This window comes from Heterodontus francisci, chromosome 35 (assembly GCF_036365525.1).
Source record: "Heterodontus francisci isolate sHetFra1 chromosome 35, sHetFra1.hap1, whole genome shotgun sequence".
Lineage (NCBI taxonomy): Eukaryota > Metazoa > Chordata > Chondrichthyes > Heterodontiformes > Heterodontidae > Heterodontus > Heterodontus francisci.
Genome location: NC_090405.1, coordinates 25,944,766 through 25,965,384, shown reverse-complemented (window position 1 = coordinate 25,965,384; position 20,619 = coordinate 25,944,766). Strand labels below are relative to the sequence as shown.

The 20,619-nt window shown below is 45.4% G+C and overlaps 3 non-coding genes across 3 annotated transcripts; 1 reads left to right on the top strand and 2 right to left on the bottom strand.

The window, feature by feature from the left end:
* Positions 1–1,186: 1,186 nt before the first annotated feature.
* Positions 1,187–1,258, bottom strand: trnam-cau (transfer RNA methionine (anticodon CAU)). Its single transcript has one exon. It is a non-coding gene; the product is annotated as a tRNA-Met (tRNA).
* Positions 1,259–9,085: 7,827 nt separating this feature from the next.
* trnar-ucg (transfer RNA arginine (anticodon UCG)) lies at positions 9,086–9,174 on the bottom strand. Its single transcript is given in 2 exon segments — positions 9,086–9,121; positions 9,138–9,174. It is a non-coding gene; the product is annotated as a tRNA-Arg (tRNA).
* Positions 9,175–16,478: 7,304 nt separating this feature from the next.
* trnaf-gaa (transfer RNA phenylalanine (anticodon GAA)) lies at positions 16,479–16,551 on the top strand. Its single transcript has one exon. It is a non-coding gene; the product is annotated as a tRNA-Phe (tRNA).
* The last annotated feature ends 4,068 nt before the right edge of the window (positions 16,552–20,619 follow it).

Sequence of the window (20,619 nt, the reverse complement as noted above, 5' to 3'; positions counted from 1 at the left end):
TGATTCTAGCGACAACTGTTGGTGGAGAGGCAGTGATGCAGGAATGGGTTGACAGAAAGGGGAAAGTCTGGGCTGGTGTGTGTTCGGGTTTGTGAATAAAGGTGATTTGGAAGCTGTGTTCCAAATTGAAGTGTTTACTGGAAGGAAGAAGTTGATGTAATTAAAGAGTAAAACGTGTTAAGTTGAAGCGTGGTGTGATTGGGGATAGCAGTAAATATAGTGTTGGTGAATTATTTGTGTTAATAAACTTCCACTGCGCCCTCTGCTGCAGGCTGCTGTTTATATCCAGCTGTGTATTAGTGCTGTGTGTTAGCGAGATAAATGTTTGTTTCAACGCTGTTTATAAAGCAATAGCATTGCACTCAAACAGTCCCAGACATAGCAACACACGTACAAAAGCAAAATACTGCGGATGCTGGAAATCTGAAACATAAACAGAAAATGCTTGAAATAATCAGCAGGTCTGGCAGCATCTGTGGAGAGAGAACAAAGTTAATGTGAGCTAAGGAAACAGACCTGAACTGTTAACTGTTTCTCTCTGCACAGATGCTGCCAGACCTGCTGAGCATTTCCAGCATTTTCTGTTTTTATTACAGCAACACAGGTGTTGGGAGGCTCAGCCTGGCTACACAATCTTACAAGGACGCTGAGTAACACCATCGACAACGGGACAGAGAGAAAAACACACAGAAAACCAAGAATAGACTGTGAGGAAGCAAAAGTGAGGGACAGAGAGAGAGGCAACGAGACTGAGATGGAGAAACAAGGCATTTGTATGATTGTGTTCTCCCTGTTATCTGAAGGTATTTCCTGGTGTGTAAATATGTTTTCTGTTGTGTAAAGATGTACCCTGTTGTTGTGTAAAGGTTTTCCCTGTTATTGTTTTATTTTCTGTTACTGACCGTCTCCTCACTGTGACCATTTGTCCTGGTTTTATTGTGGCCAACATCACCATCTGGTGGTGGAGAGGAGGCTCTGCAGGAATGGGTTGACAAAGTGGGAGAGACTCGGCTGGTCCGTGTTTGCAGCTTGTGTTTGTGTGAGCAAAAGTGATTTGTTACTGATTGATGTGTTCACTGGAAGGAAGAAGCTGATTGCAATAGAGTGCCTTTGGAAGCATCTTGTTATTATGGGTAAATACTTGATGTTTTGAAAGTGAACTGTTTGTCTTATTACCAAACATAAATAGCAGAGAATGGTTTCGATCCATCGACCTCTGGGTTATGGGCCCAGCACGCTTCCGCTGCGCCACTCTGCTAACTACTGTTTTAAATTTTAGCTGCCTGTTAGTGAAATATGTTCATTTCCCCAATGTTTTTATAAAAATAGGATTGGAGTCGGATTTCTCAAGAATCCCGGACTCAGCAACACACGTGCTGACGGACTCACCCTCACTGCACAATGACACAAGGACACAGAGTCACAGCACCGACAATGAGGGAGACAGAGAAAGACACACAGAAAACCAGGAAGATATTATCAGGACCCAGAAATGAACAGACAGAGAAAGACACACAGAAAACCAGGAAGATATTATCAGGATCCAAAAAGGAACAGACAGAGAAAGACACACAGAAAACCAGGAAGATATTATCAGCGCCCAGAAAGGAACAGACAGAGAAAGACACACAGAAAACCAGGAAGAGATTATCAGGACTCAGAAATGAACAGACAGAGAAAGGTACTGAGCAAACCAGCAAGAGACAGCGAGATAAAAGCAAAATACTGCGGATGCTGGAAATCTGAAATAAAAACAAGAAATGCTGGATTCACTCAGCAGGTCTGGCAGCATCTGTGGAAAGAGAAGCAGAGTTAACGTTTCGGGTCAGTGACCCTTCATCGGAACGAAGAGTTAACGTTTCGGGTCAGTGACCCTTCATCGGAACGAAGAGTTAACGTTTCGGGTCAGTGACCCTTCATCGGAACGAAGAAGGGTCACTGACCTGAAACATTAACTCTGTTTCTCTTTCCACAGATGCTGCCAGACCTGCTGAGTGGTTCCAGCATTTCTTGTTTTTATTATAAGAGACAGCGAGAGACTGATGAACACCACTTGGAGGGAGCACTGAGGGTGGCAAGGGTCCAGAATGTAGTCTGGCTGGGGGGTTTCAATGTCCATCACCGTGAGTGGCTCGGTAGCACCACTACTGACCATGCTGGCCGAGTCCTAACGGACATAGGTGCTCGATTGGGTCTGCGGTAGGTGGTGAGGGAACTAACAAGAGGGAAAAATATACTTGACCTCATCCTCACCATTCTGCCTGCCGCAGATGCATCAGTCCATGACAGTATTGGTAGGAGTGACCACCGCACAGTCCTTGTGGAGATGATGTCCCGTCTTCACATTGAGGATACACTCTATCGTGCTGTGTGCCACTACCACTGTGCTAAATGGGATAGATTTTGAACAGATCTAGCAATGTATAACTGGGCATCCATGAAGTGCTGTGGACCATGAGCAGCAGCAGAATTGCAGGCAACCACATTCTATAACCTCATGGCCCGGCATATTCCCCCACTCTAACATTACCAACAAGCTGGGGACCAACCCTAATTCAATGAAGAGTGCAGGAGGGCATGCCAGGAGCAGCACCAGGCATACCTTGAAATGAGGCGTCAGCCTGATGAAGCTACAGCCCAGGACTACTTTCATGCCAAACAGCAGAAGCAGCATGTAATAGACAGGGCTAAGTGATCCCACAACTAACGGATCAGATCTACACCCTGCCACATCCAATGATGAATGGTGGTGGACAATTAAACAACCAACAGGAGGAGGTGGCTCCACAAATATCCCCAGCCTCAATGATGGGGGAGCCCAGCACATCAGTGCAAAAGACAAGGATGAAGAATTTGAAACAATCTTCAGCCAGAAGTGCCGGGTTGATGATCCATCTCGGCCTCCTTCTGAAGTCCCCAGCATCACAGATGCCAGACTTCAGCCAATTTGATTCACTCCACGTGATATCAAGAAACGACTGAAGGCACTGGATACAGCAAAGGCTACGGGCCCTGACAATATTCCGGCAATAGTACTGAAGACCTGTGCTCCAGAACTTGCCGCGCCCCTAGCCAAGCTGTTCCAGTACAGCTACAACACTGGCATCTACCCGGCAATGTGGAAAATTGCCCAGGTATGTCCTGTACACAAATAGCAGGACAAATCCAACCCAGCCAATTGCTGCCTCATCAGTCTACTCTCAATCATCAGTATAGTGATGGAAGATGTCATCGACTGTGCTATCAAGTGGCACTTGCTTTGCAATAACCTGTTCAATGACGTTCAGTTGCTTTCCGCCAGGGCCATTCAGCTCCTGACCTCATTACAGCCTTGGTTCAAACAAGGACAAAAGAGCTGAACTCAAGAGGTGAGGTGAGAGTGTCTGCCCTTGACATCAAGGTAGCATTTGACTGAGTATGGCATCAAGGAGCCAGAGTAAAACTGGAGTCAATGGGAATCAAGAGGAAAACTCTCCACTGATTGGAATCGTACCTAGCACAAAGGAAAATGGTTGTGATTGTTGGAGGTCAATCATCTCAGCTCCAGGACATCACTGCTGGAGTTCCTCAGGGTAGTATCCTCGGCTCAACCTTCTTCACTACTTCATCAGTGACCTTCCTTCAATCATAAGGTCAGAAGTGGGGATGTTTGCTGATGATTGCAAAATTTAGCACCATTCGCGACTCCTCAGATACTGAAGCAGTCTATGTAGAAATGCAGCAAGACCTGGACAATATCCAGGCTTGGGCTGATAAGTGGCAAGTAACATTTGCGCCACACAAGTGCCAGGCAATGACCATCTCGAAAAAGAGAGAATCTAACGATCTCCCATTGACATTCAACGGCATTACGATCGCTGAATCCCCCATTATCAACTTCCTGGGGGTTCCCATTGACCAGAAACTGAACTGGAGTAGCCTTATAAATAGTGTGACTACATGAGCTGGTCAGAGGGTAGGAAGCATGCGGTGAGTAACTCACCTCCTGACTCCCCAAGCCTGTCCACCATTTACAAGGCACAAGTCTGGAGTGTGATGGAATGCTATCCACTTGCCTGGATGGGTGCAGCTCCAACAACATTCAAGAAGCTCGACACCATCCAGGACAAAGCAACACGCTTGATTGGCACCCCGTCCACAACATTCACTCCCTTCACCACTGACGTACAGTGGCAGCAGTGTGTACCATCTACAAGATGCACTGCAACAATGCACCAAAGCTACTCAGGCAGCACCTTCCAAACCTGCATCCTCTACTGCCTAGAAGGAGAAGGACAGCAGATGCATGGGAATACCACCACCTGAAAGTTCTCCTCCAAGCCACACATCATCCTGACTTGGAACTATATCGCCATTCCTTCACTGTCGCTGCGTAAAAATCCTGGAACTCCCTTCCTAATAGCACTGTGGGTGTACCTACCCCACATGGACTGCAGTGGTTCAAGAAGGAAGCTCACCACCACCTTCTCATGGGCAATTAGGGATGGACAATAAATGCTGGCCTGGCTGGCGACGTCCACATCCCATGAAACAAATAATTAAATACAATAACAGCTCATCTCAGTTCCTAGTATTTCTAAATCCCACCAGTCCAACATAAGCTGAACAATTATTGCATGTTGTGATTGACGGTCTGGTCTGTAAACTGCACTGTATCACAGATTGCTGACATTTGCTAACTGGAAGTGAGAACTGCAAAATCGGGACAGTAGTGCACATAGTCTGTCAGTGTGAAAGAATCAGGCAATGTGAGGTAATAGAATTTGTCTGTAAATATTACACTCATATTGCTTTATATTTTTATATTAAAAATAAAAGTAATCATTTCGTGAAAATAGTGACATGTTGTCCAAACTTTGGTAGCCAGTTGTTTTCGTCTTGCACTCAGCAGGGCAATCCGCAAGAATACCAATTTAAGGGAAAACAACAACTTTCTTCTGTATGAGAAGAGAGTGCTGATTGGTTGACAAGTGAACTCTGATTGGGCGAGGCATTGCCATTCAGAATGCATCAGTTTATGGTAACTGACAGATAACTGCCCAGCTTTGTTTGTAATTTAAACCAGGCAGCTTGACTCTGATTGGTCAAGGCATTGCCCTGTGGAATGAGCCAGTGAATGGCTGTCACTTATTTTGTTTAGCTGAAACTGGCACAACATGTGTGCATGTTCTTTCTGTCTGCAAAGAACAGGGCCCTGTGTATTAATATATGTAGTTTACAGTACACACCAATGCACCACACTGCGAGCCCTACTGACAGTCTTAAATCGGTTGTCAGTGTAATTCTTAGCACACTGAGAATTATTTAGCAAATGTTGTCCTATTGTGGAATCACATCTCATGTTGGATACTGTGTTTTGAGTTTTGCAAGCACGGGTTGGTTGGGTAGGGCCCATTGCGAACAGCGGAAGGGACATGTTATTTGATACAATCCGCCAGTTTTGGGATGTACGGTCTAGAAACCTAGCATCACACTGGTATTGAAATTCATATATCACGTTCCTTATTTGTGTGATAGGCAGGACGTCTCTTTTGCTTGACAGCAGCATCCTGTTAGTGGCGAACACCACACTTGTTGCTCCTGCATAGTAACAGCAGGAAACAGCTCGCTTCACCTGTTACTCAAATACTGGGGATAAATTACCCTTCCAGGGTAATTTGAGGGAGACTGGGCACTTTTCAGGGCTCAAAATGACGGCCTTCAGCCCATTTATAAGTTTGTGCGATATACAGTGAGAAATGATCTGATCAGTGTAGCCATTGTAATGCAGGATGTCTTTGATTCGCCCTATTTCAGCATCAAGCTTGCATGGTGAGCAAATGACTCAGCCCTATTTATGAGGTTGTCGATAAGACCAATCTTATAGCGCGTGGAACTGTAAGAATCCCAACGCGTGTATTGACCAGTGAAGGTAGGTTTGCGGTAGACTGTGGTGGAAAACCCCTTAGCAGATTTCTCAACTAGTACATCAAGGAAAGGGAGCTCATTTGACTGCTCCATTCCAATGGTGAATTTGAGTGTAGGATGGAGCCCATGAAGACGTGCAAGGAAGTTATTTCATGCAGCTGCGGATTCAAATATAGCAAACGTATCATCTACATATTGGAAATATGCAAGAGGTCGGAGGTTAGGTGTCATTCCCTTAAAAACAGTTTTGTCATGGAATCCAACAAAGATGTTTGTGAGAGCTGGGCCGAGAGGGGATCCCATGGCAACACCAGCGAAACATGGTGTCAATAAAACTGAACTCAACTGTGCAAGTTGCCGAGTTCATAAGTTCAATGAATACTGATTCACACAATGGTGACGGGTCTAGATCACCATGATATAGCACTGCAGTGCAAATATCTATGGCTTCCTGAAGTGGTACATTGGTGAATAGGCTAGCAATGTCAAATGACACATGGACACGGCATTGCTATCGATATGCAAGTCCTGTATGGTCTTCACAAATGTGAAGGAATCCTTCACTGTGCATGTGGAGAACTTGCTCAAAAACTGGTTGTAACAATTTGCCCAACCATTTGGCAAATTCATTTCAGGATACTATTTACATTACTTCAAATAAAGAAAACACAACGACACAAAGAACTGAGCACAACGCTGAAAGTTTCACAGCAAATAGTCAAATGGGAAAAGGATGAAATACAGAAAGAAAAAGCCTAAAATACTGAAAACACTCAGCCAGTCCGGAAACAACTGTGGCGAAGAGAAGCTCGGGTTAATGGTCCAGTTCTGTGACCCTTCTATAGACCTGAAACATTGCTCCTACCTTCCTCTCTCCACAGATACTGCTGGAACTGCTGAGTGTTTCCAGAATCTTCTGTTATTATTCAGATTTCCAGTGTGTGCAGTATTTCTCTGTTTGAAAATAAAATATTCCCTGAGAGGAATGGAACTTTACATAAAAAATAGGAGTAGGCCATTCGGCCCATCGAAATAGCTCTGCCATTCAATCAGATCACAGCTGATCTCCTACATCAACTCCATCTGACCACACTAGCACAGATCCCTTGATTCCCTTAGTATCCAAAAACCTATCGATCTCTCTCTTGGATATACCCAATGATTGAGCATTTCCATCTCTACAGTCACAGAGAGATGCAGCACTCAAAAAGGCCCTTCGGCCCACTGAGTCTGTGCCGACCAACAACCACCCATTTATACTAATCCCACATTCATCCCATATTCCCTACCACATTCCCACCATTCTCCTACCACCTATCTACACTAGGGGCAATTTACAATGGTCAATTTACCTATCAACCTGCAAGTCTTTGGCTGTGGGAGGAAACTGGAGCACCCGGCGGAAACCCACGTGGTCACAGAGAGAACTTGCAAACTTCGCACAGGCAATACCCTGAACGGAACCGAGGTCACTGGAGCTGTGAGGCTGCGGTGCTAACCACTGCGTGTAGAGAATTCCAAAGATTCACAATACTTTGAGTGAAAAAAAATTCTCCTCTTCTCAGTCCTAAATGATTGAGCCATTTATACTGAGACTGTGATCCCTAGTTCTAGATTCCCCAGCCAGAGGAAACATCCTCCCAGCATTTACCCTGTTAAATCCCTTAAGATTTTTAGGTGCCAGTAAGATTACCTCTCACTCTTCTAAATTCTGAGGAATATCGGCCTCGTCTATTCAATCTCTTCTCATCGGACAATCCCCTCATCCCAGGAAGCAATCGAGTGACACTTTGATACACTTCCTTTAAGGCAAGTATATCCTTCCTTAGATAAGGGGGCCAAAACTGTACACAGTGCTCCAGGTGTGATCTCACCGAGGCTCTGTCTAATTGTAGTCAAACTTCTTTATTCTTATAAAAACTCTTCACAATGTTGAACACAACTATTAACTGCCCCATTAACATCTCTGCTCTAAGAAGAAGGACCCCAGCTTCACACACCCCAGACCCCTATTCTTTCCACATTAGCTGAATTCCTGCATCTCTGATACATTCTAGCAAATCTCCTCTGCACCCTCTCTAAGGCCTTGACATTCCTGCTAAAGTGTGGAGCATGGAATTAGACACGATGCTCTAGCTGAGGCCTATAACCAGTGAGATTTAGAAAGGTTCAGCCTCAATTCCTTGTCTGTGTCCCGTACTCCCATTTCTGGTTTCTGACTCAATGTCGGCTCTGAGCTGTTGAAACTGCCTGAATAAATATTTCCACCCAACAAAGCGCTCGGAATGTGAGAAGGGACAAAGTGAGTGACCAAGTACATCAACTCCAAGTAAAACTCCACCATGTAGTGAAAACACTCGAAACACAACGGCTCTTTTAAGAGCCACCCACAATCTCTCTGAAAAAGCTGCACCAACATCTCTCTAGAATTGGTTTATTTCATTGGTTTTAATGCTCAGTAACTCTCTGGAACTTTTTCACTGTCTTTGTGTTTTCTGTTTCAATCTGGTATGGAGATTCTGGGAAGATGAGTTTCACTGCCTGGGAGGATCTTTGTGGTTTTCCTGCAGAAACACAAAACAAAGTCTCTTTTCAGAGTCACCCACTGCCTCATAGGGACAGCAGTGACATGGGAACAGGAGCTGGGGTGTGTTTTATGCCGGAAATATCAGTTAATGATTTATGTTGTGCTCTCGTTATATTCCAATCTCTGAATTGAGCCTTTCCACCACACCAGGGTTATGGGGAGAGTTTTCATCGTTTCTTTTCCAAACGTACAGACGATGTTATAAAGTTGCTGATTTACCCAGATGGCGGATTCTCCCCTCACAGTGAAAAGTAACATCGCACCGTCACATCTGCCCATTGTTTTATAACTGAATAATTAGTCAAATGGAATTATTTGTGATGTTATTTCCCCCGAGACGGTGTTTCCTGCAGTGAAACTGACAGGGTTTGTGAAACTGATCAGTTTCAGCTCAGTCATTCAGGGACCTGGAATTCCTGCAGTTTGAGCCCGCTGTAACCCCAGCCCACTTCTGATTGGTCACCCTCTTCTCATAAAGTCAGTGACAGAACATGAGGAGGCCATTCGCCCCATTAAGTCCATGTCGGGTTTCCAATCTGTTCAGTCCCCGACTCGTTCCCCAAAGCCCTGCATAATCCCTTTGGGTCAAAATGACCGTGGCAGGACTCGAACCTGCAATCTTCTGATAACATCATAGAATATACCGAAGTCAGACGCCTTATCCATTAGGCCACACGGCCATTAACTCACCTGAGTGATTCAATCAGAGAACCTCGAAGCACAAAATACAAAAAAATCATTGGTTGAACCTGTCAACCTGGCACAATATTTGAATTTGTGAAAGCCGCCAATTTCACTTTGGAAAAGAAGTGATCGACTGGAAAAGTACATAAAAATCTATTTTCCCGTAGCGGTTTAAATAAACTTTTAAAACACAATTTTGCTTTTACCGACTCAAATTGCTGGTGCTATTTTATGAACAGCTTTATTTTGCCAATTTTTGTCAACTTCTTATCCGTAACTGACAGTAAAAGACTCCGTTCAGCAATCTTTCACACGACAAATAACTCAAACTCGGTGTGGAAGTAATAAATTACAGACTATTGGTAATTCCCCTTCACACAGGCTTCAGGGGGACAGTGAGAAGCCACTGAAATAGTTGCTTCATCCTTTTAAAAGGTTCCCATTCTGTCCTGTTACTGACATGTTGGAATCAGATTTGTATTTAACAAGTTATTTCTGTGAAAACAAAATCCTCAACGGACCAGCTGGGAATCTGGGAATCACTGTAGTAAAATAAAAGGCTTTTGATTGAGAAGACGGGACCTTCTCACCAGCAGCCGGGTTACATTCCCCTCACATCCTTATACAGTGAGCAGCTCTTTCCCTCGAGAAATAGACAGCAGCAGTTGGAAGTTCAGTAAAAGGATCGGTTAATTGAGACAAGTTTCTGACTGACAGGTGGTGCTGAATATTAATACAAGAAGGTCCTGGAATGGGAAACAAGTGTCCAGAGTGGGGTCTGAAATCAGGACAGGGAAATGGCCAGCACTGACACAGATCATTTCATTATTACATTGATATCTGACTGTCTATAAGGAGAAGCGAGTTAAACACATGATGGTGAAAGGAATGGAAGATAACACTGGTTGTTCTAGATGAAGAGGGATAGACAGAGGTGTGGGTACAGCAGACTTCAGACAGTAATCAGCCCTTTCAGATACTGTGGGTGGATCTGAAAAGAGCCTTTGGGTATTTGATAAAATCCTGGCAGATTGACTTGGTTTTGGTGCCCGGAGCGCTGGTTTTCTTGGGCAGCAACACGGCCTGGATATTTGGCAGCACCCCGCCCTCAGTGTCCTGGAATCAAAAGCAAGTGTCCAGAGTGGGACCTGAAATCAGGATAGGGAAAAAAGCTCTTTGTTTAAAAACCCTCAAATAGCTACCTTGTAATCGGTCAGGTTACTAATGTTTTAGTTAGTGTAATTTATGAATAATTACTAATTAGAAAGTGCTGTTTGGACAGAGTGTAAAGCTGTGAGTTGATGTGTGAGGGACTTCACTGACTAGGGGAAGGAGGTGCTCTTTGGTCTCTCTTTTCTTTTCTGCCTTTTCAGCCTCCATGGTACAGGGGAAGAAGCTGATCGGTGAGTAACTGGTAAATTATTCTACTTATTACACTTATTACACGAGCAATAATGAGTTTGTAAAGCTAAGTAATGGCAGGGCAGCTCGAAAAGTAAAAGTTCGAAATTGGGGGAAGGCAAATTTTACAAAACTGAGAGGTGATTTGGTGGATGTGGACTGGATACAACTACTTGAAGGAAACCCAAAGATGTTTTATCAGTCCATTAAGAGCAAGAGGATAACTAAGGAAAGGGTATGGCCTATCAGAGATGTACAAGGGAACTTCTGTGTGGATCCAGAAGATGTGGGTGGGGTTCTTAATGAGTTTTTTGTCTCTGCCTTCACAAAGGAGAGGGATGATGCAGACATTGTAGGAAAAGAAGAGGAGTGTGAAATATTAGATACGATAAGCATAATGAGAGTGGAAGTACTAGAGAGTCTGACATCCTTCAAAATGAATAAATCACCAGGGCCAGATGGTTTGCATCTGAGGTTGTTAAAGGAAGCCAGGGAGGAAATAGTGGATGCGCTGAGGATCATCTTCAAATCCTCACTGAAAATGGGGGAGGTGCCGGAGGATTGGAGGTCTGCGAACGTTGTTTTCTTGGGCAGCAGCATGGCCTAGATATTAGGCAGCACACAGCCCTGAGTGATGGTCACCCCTCCCAGCAGCTTGGTGAGCTCCTCGTCATTCTGGACAGCCAGCTGTAGGTGTCTGAGGATGTTGCGGGTCTTCCTGTTGTCCTGGGCCGCGTTACTGGCCAACTCGAGGATTTCAGCGGTCAGATACTCGAGCACAGCAGCCAGATAGACCGGGGCTCCGACACCCACACGCTCAGCATAGTTGCCCTTTCTCAGGAGCCTGTGAACACGGCCCACCAGGAACTGCAGTCCAGCCCGGGAGGAGCGAGACTTGGCCTTGGACCGAGCTTTCCCGCCGGTCTTTCCTCTTCCAGACTTTTCCAAAAATATACTTGAGGACATTCCGTGCTGATCACTGCCTGATGGATTGGTGGTCAAAGGTGTTTTTCCACACAAACATTTCCGCGAAGGCACGGTCCAACTGGATGGAGCGTTCCGTGGCAATGTGACCAGATCCATCCTTCGCAACACCGGGGTCAGATAGAACCTCAGCACGTAGTGACACTTGGTGTTTGCATACTGGGGCTCTACGCACAGCTTGATGCAGCCACATACGAAGGTGGCCATCAGGTTGAGGGCGACGTTGAGTACATTTTTTCGCCTTTATCCAGAGGTTTGAACATCGTGTCCCTCCGGACCCTGTCCATTTTGCGTCTTCCGATAAAGCGGGAAATGGCTCGGGTGACCGCCAGAGCGCAGGAGTGGGGTATGGGCCAGACCTGCGTCACATACAGCAACAACGTGAGCACCTTGCACCTGATGACCAGGTTCTTACCCATAATAGAGAGTGATCGCTGCTCCCACATGCTCAGTTTATGTTGTACCCTGGCTACTCGCTCCTCCCAGGTTTTGGTGCACGTCCCGGCCCTTACAAACCATATCCCCAGCACCTTCAGGTAGTCTGACCTGACAGTGAAGGGGACAAAGGATCGGTCAGCCCAGTTCCCAAGGAACATGGCCTCGCTCTTGCCATGGTTAACATTGGCTCCCGAATCCAGTTCGAACTGGTCGCAGATGCTCATCAGTCTGCGAATGGACAGCGGATCCGATCAGAATACAGCAACATCATCTATGTACAGGGAGGCTTTGACCTGAGTGACTCCACTGCCTGGGATTGTCACCCCTCTTATGCTCGCATCCTTCCTAATAGACTCAGCAAAGAGTTCGATACAGCAAACACACAAGGGAGGGGAAAGAGGACAGCCCTGTCTGACTCCAGATTTGATTGGAAACTTTCTGATTACCACCCAATTTTTTGGACTGTGCTACTGATGTTTGTGGAGAGCAGTTTGATCCAATTGCAGATTCCCTCCCCAAACCCCATTTTGGAAAGAACGTCCATCATGTGTGTGTGCGATATCCTGTCAAAAGCCTTCTCCTGGTCCAGGCTGATGAGGCAGGTGTCCACCCTCCTGTCCCGTACATAGGCGATCGTATCCCTGAGTAGCACAACACTATCAGAGATCTTCCTGCTGGGTACAGTACAGGTCTGGTCAGGGTGAATCACCAACTCCAGAGCAGTCTTGACTCGACTGGCGATGACTTTGGACAGAATTTTGTAGTCTACATTAAGCAGTGAGATGGGCCGCCAATTTCTGATTTCTGCCCTCTCCCCCTTCTGCTTGTAGATGAGGGTGATGATGCCTTTCCTCATGGATTCCGACATGCTGCCGGCCAGGAGCATACTCTCGTACACTTCCAGCAGGTCTGGGCTGACCCAGCACCACAGGGCCGAATACAACTCAACTGGTAAGCCGTCGCTTCCGGGAGTTTTCTTCGTCTCAAAAGACTTGATGGCCTTTGTCAGCTTGTCCAGAGTTAGCGGTTTGTCCAGATTCTCCTGCATGCTGTCATCTCAGACCTCTGTGATCGATGACAGGAAGGACTGGGAGGACGTGCTGTCCATAGACTTCACGTCTTACAGCCCAGCATTCAAGGATTTGCTAATCCTTAGTATGTCGGACTGCGAAGTTGTGACCGAGCCATCCTCTTCCTTCAGGCTGCTGATCACAGAGCTCTCTCTGTGTACCTTTTGGAAGAAGAAACGCGAGCACTTCTCATCCTGCTCAATGGAGCGGACTCTGGACTGGAAGATGATCTTGGAGGCCTCCGTGGCAAAGAGCGAGGCCTGCTGGCTCTTCACCTCTTGGAGCACCTCCTTGACCTCGACCCCCATCGACTGCAGCCAGAGCAGATTTTGCATTCTTTTCTGGAGTTGGGACATTTCCCTTTGTCTCTCTCACACCCTCTGAACACCTTTGGAGATAAAGAACGTCTTGATATTCACCTTGATCACTTCCCACCAGTTCACCGGATACTCAAAGAGGGTCTCACTGTTCTCCAACTTTTTCAATCTCTTTTGAGTTCCTCAATGTTCTCTGGGTTAGCAGTGTAGCATTCAGCTTCCATGTCTCCCTGCCAACCCGCTGGTCATCCTGTAAGTGACAGTCAGCCAGTAAGAGGCAGTGGTCGGAGAAGAACACCGGCTTGACGTCGGTGGATCTGACCTTGAAAGCAGGGGACACATACAGGAAGTCAATCCTGGAACGGGGAGAACCGTCCGATCTTGACCAGGTGTATCTACGCTGCGCTCCGTCTGCAGGTTTGCTGAAGACATTGTGCAGTTTGGCATTTTTTAAGAATCTGTGCGGAGCGTCCAGTTTTCTGTCGTCACTGCCAGATTGTCCAGCTGCATCAATGATGCAGTTGAAGTCACCTCCAAGAATGACCGGCCTGGATGTCACCAGCAGCAGTGTGAGTTGCTGGAGGATGGTCAGCCGCTCACTGTATTGGACCGGGGCATATACGTTGCTTAACTGGAGCGGAGCATTGTTGTACATTACATCTGCTACGAGAAGGCGACCGCCCACCAGCATCTTAACTTCAGAGATGGTTAAATTGCCTTCCCGCAGCAGAATCCCCAGGCCGGAGGAACAGGAATCATTTCCCCTGGACCAGATCGATGTCCCATGAGTCCCAGTCTCTTCCCACCTACATCCGTGACTCTTCTGATGCCTTACGTCATTTTGACAATTTCCAGTTTCCTGGTCCCAACCGCCTCCTCTTTACTATGGACGTCCAATCGCTCTGCACCTCCGTCCCCCACCAGGATGGTTTGAGGGCTCTCCACTTCTTCCTGGAACAGAGGCCCAACCAGTCCCCATCCACCACCACCCTCCTCCGCCTGGCTGAACTTGTTCTCACATTGAACAACTTCTCCTTCAACTCCACGCACTTCCTTCAAGTAAAAGGTGTCGCTATGGGTACACGCATGGGTCCTAGTTATGCCTGTCTTTTTGTGGGATATGTCGAGCATTCTTTGTTCCAGTCCTACTCAGGCCCCCTTCCCCAACTCTTTTTCCGGTACATTGATGACTGTATCGGTGCCGTTTCCTGCTCCCGCCCCGAACCAGAAAACTTTATCAACTTTGCTTCCAATTTCCACCCTTCTCTCACCTTCACATGGTCCATCTCTGACACTTCCCTTCCCTTCCTCGACTTCACTGTCTCCATCTCTGGGAATAGGTTGTCTACCAATATCCATTATAAGCCCACCGACTCCCACAGCTACCTCGACTACACTTCTTCACACCCTACCTCCTGTAAGGACTCCATTCCATTCTCCCAGATTCTCCGTCTCCGACGCATCTGCTCTGATGATGCTACCTTCCATGACGGTGCTTCTGATATGACCTTTTTCCTCAACCGAGGATTTCCCCCCACTGTTGTTGACAGGGCCCTCAACCGTGTCCGACCCATTCCCCACACCTCTACCCTCACCCCTTCCCCTCCCTCCCAGAACCGTGACAGGGTTCCCCTTGTCCTCACTTTTCATCCCACCAGCCTCCATATCCAAAGGATCATCCTCCGCCATTTTCGCCACCTCCAGCGTGATGCCACTACCAGTCGCATCTTCCCCTCCCTTCCCCTGTCAGCATTCCGAAGGGATCGTTCCCTCCGCGACACCCTGGTCCACTCCTCCATTACCCCCACCACCTCGTCCCCGTCTCAGGGCACCTTCCCCTGCAATCGCAGGAGGTGTAATACCTGCCCATTTACCTCCTCTCTCCTCACTATCCCAGGCCCAAAACACTCCTTTCAGGTGAAGCAGCGATTTACTTGTACTTCTTTCAATGTAGTATACTGTATTCGCTGCTCACAGTGTGGTCTCCTCTACATTGGGGAGACCAAGCGCAGACTGGGTGACCGCTTTGCGGAACATCTCCGCTCAGTCCGCAAGCAGGACCCTGAGCTTCCGGTTGCTTGCCATTTCAACACTCCCCCCTGCTCTCATGCTCACATCTCTGTCCTGGGATTGCTGCAGTGTTCCAGTGAACATCAACGCAAGCTCGAGGAACAGCATCTCATCTACCGATTAGGCACACTACAGCCTGCCGGACTGAACATTGAGTTCAATAATTTCAGAGCATGACAGCCCCCCATTTTACTTTCATTTTTAGTTATTTTTTCTTCCTTTTTTTTTACATTCTTTTTTACATTTTTTACAATCTTTTTTTGCATTTATTTCATTTCATCTTAGTTTGTTCAGTTTGCTTACCCACTGTTTTTTTTCAGGTTTTTTTTCAGGTTTGCACATGCTGCTGTTCAACATTCAGTGTATTCACACCTAATCTGTACTAATGCTTTGTCTTTCAACACACCATCAACATATTGTTTGCCTTTGCTCCATGACCTTTTGGTCAGCAATGTGGCCTGGTCCAATCTGCACCTTCTCCTTTGTTATCTCTTGCCCCACCCCCACCTCACTTGCTTATAATCTGTGACTTTTCTAATATTTGTCAGTTCCGAAGAAGGGTCACTGACCCGAAACGTTAACTCTGCTTCTCTTTCCACAGATGCTGCCAGACCTGCTGAGTGGTTGCAGTATTTCTTGTTTTTGTTTCAGATTTCCAGCATCCGCAGTATTTTGCTATTATTTTTGTGAGTTTGAGTGCCATTTTGTTTTTCCCTTTTTTAAGGCTTCATGAGCAGAGAGTACAGGGAGTGTTTGAAATGAGCAAGTCTCGCTTTGATTCAGGACTCTTACCTCTCCGCAGCATCTCTCTATGAAAGATTGAATTTGATCTCATTTCATTCTCAGCTCGGGGTCTGTGCGGCTCAGTGGCACTTCTGGCTGTCTCCCGCTTCACAATCCATCAGTACTGAGAAAGCAATGGGGAATATTACTCACATGTTGTGTTCTTTAATTTTTTGGAAAACTTGAATGTATGTATTTTCTTCCAAAACACGGACACCAAAACACTGTTAACGTAGAGCTGAAATAGCTCAGTTGGGAGAGCATTAGACTGAAGATCTAAATGTCCCTGGTTCAATCCTGGGTTTCAGCAATTTCGCTTCCTTATGCGTCCCTTGCCTTGGTTCTGATTTTCCAGTTGCACAATTTCCTTTGAAATTATTTACCAAGCACCAGTGGATTGAATTTGAGAAACAACACAGAGTCATTTACAGCATAGAAGGTGGTCGTTTGGCCTATCACGTCCATGCTGGCTCTCCCCGGAGCAATCTAGTCAGTTCCACTCACCAGCTCGATCCCTTTCCTCCTGCAAGTTTCTTTCCTTCAAGTATCCATCCAATTTCCTTTTCAAATCATTGATTGTCTCTGCTTCCACCACACTCGTGGGCCAAGACATTACTAACCACAACATAAAAAATTCCACCTCATCAAGGATGGGAAATACTAATATCTTCTATATTTGCTTATTCTCTATTTCTATGAGAATAGACTGGCAGTCAACATGAAAGGAAACCCAAAAATCTTCGAGCAGCATGTAAATGATAAGTGGGTAGTAAGAGGTTGAGTCGGGCCTATTAGGGACAAAAAGGATAATATAAGCTTAGAGGTGCAGGGCAATGTTAATCTACTTAATGAGTACTTTGCATCAGTGATCACTGAGGAAGTGGAATTTGACAAAATATCAGTCGAAGTGAAGAGAGTAGAGGCAATGGAGAGAGTACAAATTAGGAGAGGGAGGTACAAAAAGGCTGGCTGTGCTTAGGGAAGATAAATCACCTGGTCCGGATGGCTCACATCCCAGGTTGCGAAAGGAAATGCGGATGCAGATAACGGAAGGGCTTGCTATTATCTTCCAATCTTCCCTGGATACGGGGGAGGTGCCAGAGGAATAAACAGTGGCAAATGCGACACCCATATTCCAGAAACGGTGTAAGGACAGTCCGGGTAACTACAGGCTCGTTAGATTAACAGCAGCGGTGGGTAAGGTTTTAGAAAGAATAATCAGGGTAAAAAATCAACAGTCACTTGGAGAGGTTCGAGTTAATTAAGGAGAGTGAGCATGGATTTATAAATGGGAGTTCATGCTTGACTAATCTAACTGCATTTTTTGATGAACTAACAGAGCAGGTTGATGAAGGGAATGCAGTGGATGTTGTTTATATGGATTTTAAGGAAGTGTTTGACAAGGTACCACATAAAAGGGCGGTTAACAAAATTGAGGTTCGTGGTATAGGAGGGTCAGTGTCCAATTGGATAGAAAATTGGTTTAAGGACAGAAAACAGCGAGTCTTATTAAATGGTTCTTTGTCAGACTGGAGGATAGTCGACAGTGGTGTTCCCCAAGGGTCAGTGCTAGAACCACTGCTTTTTTTGCTCAAGGTAAGTGACTTGGATCTTGGAATACAGAGTAGAATCTCAAAATATGCCGATGACACCAAACTTGGAGGAGTGGCAAACAGTGAGGATGATATGAACTGCCTGCAACAGGACAGTGATAGGCTAGCAGAATGGGCAGACAGGTGGCAGATGGAATTTAATAGTGACAAGTATGAGGTGATGTATTTTGGCATAAGGAATAGGGAGAGGCAATATATACTTAATGGCACAGTTCTAAAGAGTGTGCTGGAATAGAGGGACTTGGGGTTCATGTGCATCAATCTTTGAAGGTGGCAAGTCATATTGCGAGAGTGGTTCGCAAAGCATATGGGATCTTGGGCTTTATAAATAGAGGCATTGAGTACAAAAGCAGGGAAGTTATGCTGAACCATTATAAAACTCTGGTTAGGCCCCAATTGGAGTGTTGCTTCCAGTTCTGCTCAGCAGACTTTAGAAAGAATTTGAGGGTCCTTGAGAGGACGCAGAGGTGATTTACCAGAATGGATCCAGGGATGGGGGATTTTAGTTACAAGGTTAGGTTGGAAAAGCGAGGATTATTCTGCCTATATCAAAGGAGATTGAGTGGAGAATTGATAGAGGTGTAAAACACCTCTAGAGAACAGGCCATCCTGGACTGGGTATTGTGTAATGAGAAAGGATTAGTTAACAATCTTGTTGTGTGGGGTCCCTTGGGGAAGTGCGCCCATAATATGATAAAATTCTTCATTAAGATGGAGAGTGAGAGAGTTGATTCCGAGACTCGGGTCTTGAATCTAAACAAAGGAAACTATGAAGGTATGAGGCGGGAGTTGGCTATGATAGATTGGGGAATGTTACTTAAAGGGTTGACAGTGGATAGGCAATGGCTAGAATTTAAAGAGCGCATGAATGAATTACAACAATTGTTCATTCCTGTCTGTGCAAATGTAAAACAGGAAGGGTGGCTCAACTGTGGCTTACAAAAGAAATTAAGGGAAGTATTAGATCCAAGGAGGAGAAATATAAAATGGCCAGAACAAGCAGCAAACCTGAAGATTGTGAGCAGTTTGGAATTTAGCAGAGGAGGACAAAGGGATTGATTAACAAGTGGAAATAAGCTTGCAGAGAACATAAAAACTGACTGTAAAAGCTTCTATAGATATGTGAAGAGAAAAAGAGTAGTGAAGACAAATGTGGGTCCCTTCCAGTCAGAAACGGGGGAATTTATAATGGGGAACCAAGAAATGACAGACCAATTAAATACATACTTTGGATCTGTCTTCACAAAGGAGGATACAAATTATCTCCCAGAAATGTTGGGGAACATAGGGTCTAGTGAGAAGGAGGAACTGTATGAAATCAGTATGAGTTGGGAATGTTTGGGAAATTGATGGGATTGAAGGCCGATAAATCCCCAGGGCCTGATAATCTACATCCCAGAGTACTTAAGGAAGTGGCCCTTGAAATAGCAGATGCATTTCTGGTCTTTTTTCAAAATTCTATAGACTCTGGAACAGTTCCAATGGATTGGATGGTAGTTAATGTAACTCCACTATTTAAAAAAAGAGGCAGAAAGAAAACAGCGAATTATATACCGGTTAGCCTGACATCAGTCGTGGGGAAAATGCTGGAGTCCATTATAAAAGATGTAATAGCAGAGTGCAATAATAACTCGTCTCCACTCCTAGTATTTCTAAATCCCACACATTCACTATAATGTGAACAATTATTTCCTGTTGTGTCTCTCTCAGATTTGTAAACTTCACTGTATTGGAGTGAGGTGACATCTACTGGCGGGAAGCAAGAACTGCAATTAAGCAGCAGAAACTCCACAGTCTGTCAGGGTTAAAGAAACATTGCAATGTGAGGATGCAGCGAAGTGGTTTGATTGGGTAGATGGAGACATGATTCCACTTGTGGTGGTGTCTGAAGCAAAGGCCAGAAATACAAAATTGTCATTAATAAAAGAAATGAGGAATTCATGAAAAATGTAGTAACGTAGTGAATGGTTAGAATGTGGATAGAATAGAAAGTGAGATTGGATGGACAGAAGCAGTCTGAAAGGATGGCTGAAACAAAAGGTGAGTGCCCAGAAACGTTAACTGTGTTTCTCACAGCACAGATGCTGCCAGAGCTGCTGAACATTTCCAGCACTTTCTGTTTTTATTTCAGCATTTGCAGGATGTTGCTTTGATCTGAAAAAAAATGGATGATTGGCTGGGGGGTTCCAGTGAAATTCCACAGCAGCTAATAAAGCCTGACCTGTCAGTGGCTCGTTGGTCTAGGGGTATGATTCTCGCTTAGGGAGTATGGTTAATTAACGTACGAGATATCCTGGGTTCAAGTCCCGGACGAGCCCTGGTCTGCTGGCATTTTTAGATTAAGGTTATCTATTGGTTTCAGCCTTGCAGAAGGTGGAATTGACTTCCATACGGAGCTGGCTTGAGGACCAGACAACTGGATTCAAAGAGCTTGTCGACAAAATTGTAATTTACTAAATGTACAGATAGCCAAGTGGGAATATAAAGTTGTTGCTGTAATTGTGACCTGACTCCAAAAACAACAGGACTGGGTTCTGGACTGGAATTCTTCAGTGTTTCTGTTGTTTGGCTTGCATTGACTCATCGATTTTCTTGTTTTTCACTTTGTCGATGCCTTTGAATAATTGTGGATCCTTCTTCAGGGTGTCTTCTTTCACCAGGTAGTTCTGACCTCTGATGATGTTGATTGTAATCAGCTTCAATTCGCTGATAGTTTTGGAAATGAGCAGATTTCCTTTGCTTGAGTCTAGAACATGGAACTCAGT